The 5,790-nt window shown below is 45.3% G+C and overlaps 1 long non-coding RNA gene across 1 annotated transcript in view; it reads left to right on the top strand.

Moving 5' to 3' along the window:
• Positions 1–2,332, top strand: part of LOC110284404 — a 7,355-nt gene extending 5,023 nt beyond the window's left edge. The window contains exon 3 of the long non-coding RNA XR_002376927.1: positions 2,025–2,332. This is a non-coding gene — a long non-coding RNA (uncharacterized LOC110284404). The remainder of the gene's footprint in view (positions 1–2,024) is intronic.
• Positions 2,333–5,790: the final 3,458 nt, after the last annotated feature.

Raw genomic sequence — 5,790 nt, 5'->3', positions numbered from 1 at the left:
CTCCTCCTCCTCCTCCTCCTCCTCCTCATTCTTCTTTCCAATACTGGGAACTGACCCTAGGGCCTTATACATTCTGGGCAAGCACTCTTACCACTAAGCTATTTCCTATATCTACAGCGCACAGCACAGTGTTCATTCTGATTCTCACTCATTTAAATAATAGTTGGTTTGCTCTTCGTCAAAATTTAGCTGACTTCTGTAGCTTTCTCTCCACACCCTGGGACCTCCATCCTTAGGGCATATTGTGTACTGGGGTCTATTGGTGGCCCTGCTTCCTGGAGGATAGTCTAGGGAACCTGGGCTAGGGAGAGGGCTAGCGAGGTATTAGAGGAGCTTGATGCTGTAGAACCAACCAGCAAAACCTCTTTTCTCCTGTTTCATAAATTCTGCCTAATTCACCTAGCTAGCTCTTCATCCTTCAAAACCTTTTGCCACTGACAAACTCTTGTGCTAAGAACACTCGCTGCATTGGCAGAGGATCTGGGTTTGGTTCCCAGCATCCACATCAGGTGGCTCATAGCTGCCTGCAACTCAAGTTCCAGGCTGTCTGATGTCCTTTGACCTCCATGGGCACACATATACACTCAGTGTCTATAACCTTGCAGGCTTAAACATATATACATAAAAAACATTTTTTTAAAAAAAATACTCTTTTATAAAAGAATACTAGCCATATCGGTGGGCTCTAGGTTTAATTTTGGGAACTCTGCCTCCGTGAAAGGAGGAAGGATGATCAAGAATGAGTCCCAACATCAGTCTTGGAGTCCAACACATAAATACATGTGCCCCATGTGTGCCAACACACATGCAAACATGTGTACATGCACACATCCACACCATACGTACATACATACATACGTAAAAGAAAAACAAAAAAAAAAAATTCATCCGTAGATGGGCAGGATAGGTATGACATTAGGGGTGATAACCACAGTAAATCCATGGTGCTCCTGTTCTGTCTTGTGGTCAGCAATGTTTACAGGGCTCAGTTCTCTTTCTGAGGACTTGCTTATAGAATTGAATGTTTACAAATTGTGCACAGTAATGTGTGTGTGTGTGTGTGTTGCTGGGGATGGAACTTGGGTCCTTGCACATGCTAGGCAAGGGCTCCACCTCCGATCTAGGTTCAGGTAGATTTATAATTTTTTAATTTAGAACTTTACGCTTAGGAAAACTACAACCCGAGGCACTGTAGACACAGCTCAGTGGAAGACACAGCCGAGTGGAAGGATGCTTGTCTAGCTGTGCAGAGCTGTGGGCTTGATTCTCCTTGGCAAGCATTGGGGGAGGGAAGGTCACTGTTGAGCACAATCATCTCTGTGGCACTTGGCAGACAGAAAAATGGTAAATTAGAGCCCAACCAGAGCTACACAGTACGATCGAAGCTACCTTGGTCTATATAGCAAGACCTGAGTGGGGACAGGAGAGAGGGGACACTCAGCCCTTCCACTTTTTAAAGAACTATTTATTTATTTATTTATTTATTTACTTACTTACTTACTTATTATTTGTGTGTGTTTGTGTGTGTATGTGTGTGTTTGCTTGCATGAGTTTATGTGTACCAAGTATGTAGGAGCCTTCAGAGGCTAGAAGAGAGAATTCCTCCATGTGGGTGCTGGGAATCAAACCCTGGGCCTCTGCCGAGCAGTAAGCGCTCTTAACTGCTGAGCCATGGCTCCAGCCCTGTTTTATCTGTTTAAATACCCAGCATCAGACTGACCAGTTCTTTCAGGACTGAGCCATCTGAACCACATTCTGAACTCCACCGCCCCCCCCCCAACCCCGTTATAATACTACTCCTGTTTCTCCCAGGAACCCTGACATACCACCATGCCCCCAAACAGCCCTTTAGAGAGCACAACCTCAGAATAGTTGAGAAATTAAACACTCTGTTTTTATATTTTGAAAAGTTAGGGGGAGATGCAAGAGTGTAATAATAAACCAGAGTGCTTTCTTCTTTGACTCTCCATGGTGCCTGAATACAAAATGATATTCTCACCTCCTATTTTTCCATTGGTCCACAGCCATTGGAGACTTTCATGTGCCTACAGCAAATGCTTTGTTGACCCTGGTGTTCTTACCATGCAAAGTGTCCTGAGATGCTAGTGGCGCCTCATCCAGCCCAGACACTGAAGGGGACCCAGGGCTTCACTGCTGCATGCATTTTCCTGAGGAGTTTAAAGTATGGTAGAACGAACTGTCTCCCAGTAATTTATTTGTAATTTGATTCAATCTGAGAAAACCAGCCAAGAAAAATCCATGCAAATAGCCAGTGCCATGAAGAACCAAGTAAACAAGCCAGTCTCCAGTAACTGAGTCGATTTCTTGTACATGTTTGTTTGGGACGAGGACTAATTATGAAGCCCAGGATGGCCTTGAACCTAACACCCTGCCTCAGCTTTCTTAGTGCTACAGTCACAGTCAAGTGCCACCACATCAAACTATTTTATTCTCTCTCTCTCTCTTTTTCTAAGTTACATAAAGACCAAAAGTTCTTAAAACGAAGCAGGCCGTAAGAACACCAGAGATCTCTAACGACAGCCATGGTGTTAAATGCAACTCTGTCCTGATTTCTGATTTTACTCTTTGCACTGACAGCCTTTAAAAAGATAAGCATTAAACAAATATCCTGTTACTTCTACTTCACTTCAGTTCTCTTAGAATGACCATATAATTTATTCTCAAAACCCAGGCACTTTTAAAGATCAAAGAGATACTAAAAATAATTAACAGTACTGGCTGAGAGGCAACAGGATCAACCTCAGACTCGTACAGGCAAATCAGGTCTCTGGTTATCCTATCTGTCTTATGATAAGGCAGAAAAGCAGAGTCGCTTTGCCAGAAGCCTTTCAGTGACCCTGACATCCCCACCCCACCCCCATCCCGCCTTCCAGTTTACTTCACAGCCGGAGCAGCTCTGGCTGATCTGGGTGGGTAGGGCTTGCCACCGAGCTGCTCCCTTTACGGAGGGTTTGAACACTGGCAAGCTTGCACACTTTCCTCGTTCCACAGGCTACTCAGTCTCGCCTGGCTGATGTGCATCCTTCCCTTCCTGGGTACTTAAGGGCCATGGAAAATGTGAGGGCTTGCATGGTGGCACGTGCTTGCGATCCCAGGGCTCACATGGGTGAAGGCAGGAAGATCCCCGCGGGAGCCGGAGCCCAGTGGTTAAGGCTGCTCTCTGTCCTTCTGGGGGCTCAGCAACCCCTCACCTAGCAGCTTACACCTGACTGTAACTGGAGTCCAGGGCATCTGTCACCCTTTTCTGCCTTCTTTGGGCTCTCAAACACATGTGGCATATAATCCTCCGACACAGACTTTGTAAGTACAAATGAAATAAATCTTTCAAAAAAATTTTTTTTTTCCAGTGAGAGATCAGATCTTGGGTTCAGACTCCATCTTGGAGGACCTGACCTAAGGTTGAACTTGAGTTAACTAACAGACTGGTACCTAGCCCCTAGCACCAGTTTCCAGGTTACTCTCCATCAAATCTGCACCTCCAGGTTACAAGCCTGCCCCTGACACTTCACTTCCTAACAACCACCACAGAACAACAAGATTTTATGGTTTGGCTCCCAGAACCAACCAATTATGTTAAAGGCCATATGCACCTCCCCCCCCCCCCCAAATCAAATGTGTACCAGGCTAGACACTCCCTTCTTGCTTCTATAAATACCTGCTTAAAATTGAACTCAGGGCTGCTCCCTCCCATTCTGCTGTGCCAGCTCAAGCTTGTAAATAAAGACTCTGATGTGATTACATCCAAGTCAGCTCCTCGTTGGTCTTTTGGGGTTCTCAAATGCTCCCTGGCACGACACCAGACAGAGTTTCTTGTGCAGCTCTGGCTATCCTGGAACTCATTCTGTAGACCAGGCTGACCTCAAAACTCAGAGAGATCTGCCTGCCTCTGTCTCGCCAGTGCTGGAACTAAATGTGTGGGTCACCACCACCACCCTGCTCAGAAATGTTTTTACAGACCAGCCCGAACAACGTAGCAAGGTCCTATCTCAAAACAAACAAAACACACACTTTTGGCCTTGTGGTACCAATGGGAGAGTTTTCCAAGCATGGGCAAGGCCCTGAGTTCAACCCACAGCATCACTGAAATTTAAAAGTACCCTTTGACTTTATTACACGTGTAAGGTCCCATGTGATGTTTCTTCTGCATCCATTCTGGATGACTCAAACAAGAGCAAACAGAAAAGCAAATAGCTCTACTTTGCCCCACTCCAGTCCTTCCTGATCAATGGTATACTTTTCTCAGTGCCTGTCTCCATTTCTCCAACAGAATCCCTGTAGGTTGGGTGTTTTACTATACCATCTTCTGGTTCAAGGACAACACTAATCAAGAGAGGGAGAGACAAGATCTGCATTTCTCCTCACATCCTGCTGCCTAATGCAACATCCAATGCACAAAACTTCCCTCATGTTGCATCTGAACAAACCTTTTCAAGGGAAGGGGCACCAATAGAACCTAGGCCTCCTGCTTACCAGTCAAGTGCCCTACCACTGAGCTGCATCCCCAGCCCCTTGCCAAACCTTTCCCAGACACAAACCCTGTTACTTTTTTCTCTTCCTTCACTTTCACTGAAGTATAATTACTCCTTGTTTACAGACTCTATACTAGTGAACTTCACTACTCAGTCAAGTTAGCTAGGTTCTCTGGGGTGAGGTATGTGTAGGGTGTGTGTGTGTGGTGGTAGTGGTTCTGGGGAGTCTGAGTCACTTCTGCAAGTGTTCCTAGCTGGGCTCCAACAACGTCATCTTCTACACAGAGTGGATAAATGCTCTCTCTGGTGAATTTGGAGTCACATTTTTTTGCACTTTCGTGTATTTTTATGCATGGAAATTGGACTTTGGAAACAAAATGAAGTACTGTGGGATATTTGATCACACAGGGAACCCCAAGATTGTGTTAGTTAATGGAAAAACTTGGTTTTAGTTGTGGTGTGGCTCTACCCAGGGCTCTCCACCTGAATAATGTATACAGGATTAAATAAAGTCAACCATAGGTCAAGAGGCAGAGCAAGCAATCAGTTGATAGGAAGTGAACATAGGGTTATTAAGAAAAAAAAAAACCATAGAGAGTAAGAGGGAGTCAGGAGGATGGATAGAGAGACACACAGTTTGAAAGAGGTGTTTTGAGATGGTGTGTGAGAGGGAATTTCTTGTAGGATGACTGCTAAGCAGGAAGGTCAGCTGGGTGCTTTCTCTGTCTCTCTGAGCTAGCAGGCCTTCACCCTAGCATCTAGCTCTCAAGTCTTCATTTGTAAAATCCAGTGATCGAGATTTTGTTACAAAAACAATAAAGCATTAGAAATTATCTTCTATAATGTTTGATTTTACATTTCTTTCTCAATTGTATTTTGTTAGTGATGTCACTGTTTAAAATGGTTGCCAAGTGTAATCAAGTATAATGCTTTCCCAGTTTTTCCTCCAGAACCCCCCTACCCCCATCTGATCCTCACTCCCCCTACTTCTATGAGGGTGCTCACCTACCCACTCACCCATTCCTGCCTTCCCAACCTGTCATTCCCCTACATTGGGGCATTGAGCCTTCACAGGACTAAGGGCCTTTCCTCCCATTGATGTCCAACAAGGCCATCCTCTGCTACATGTGTGACTGGAGCCATGGGTCCCTCCATTTGTTCTCTTTGGTTGATGGTTTAGTTCCTGGGAGCTCTGGGTGGTCTGGTTGGTTGATATTGTTGTTCTTCCTATGGGTTGCAAATCCCTTCAGCTCCTTCAGCCCTTTCTCTAACTCCTCCACTGGGGACCCTGTGCTCAGTC

The sequence above is a fragment of the Mus caroli genome, chromosome 17 (assembly GCF_900094665.2).
Source record: "Mus caroli chromosome 17, CAROLI_EIJ_v1.1, whole genome shotgun sequence".
NCBI lineage: Eukaryota > Metazoa > Chordata > Mammalia > Rodentia > Muridae > Mus > Mus caroli.
The sequence above is the reverse complement of the archived record's forward strand: the minus strand, read 5'-3'. Positions and strand labels throughout refer to the sequence as shown.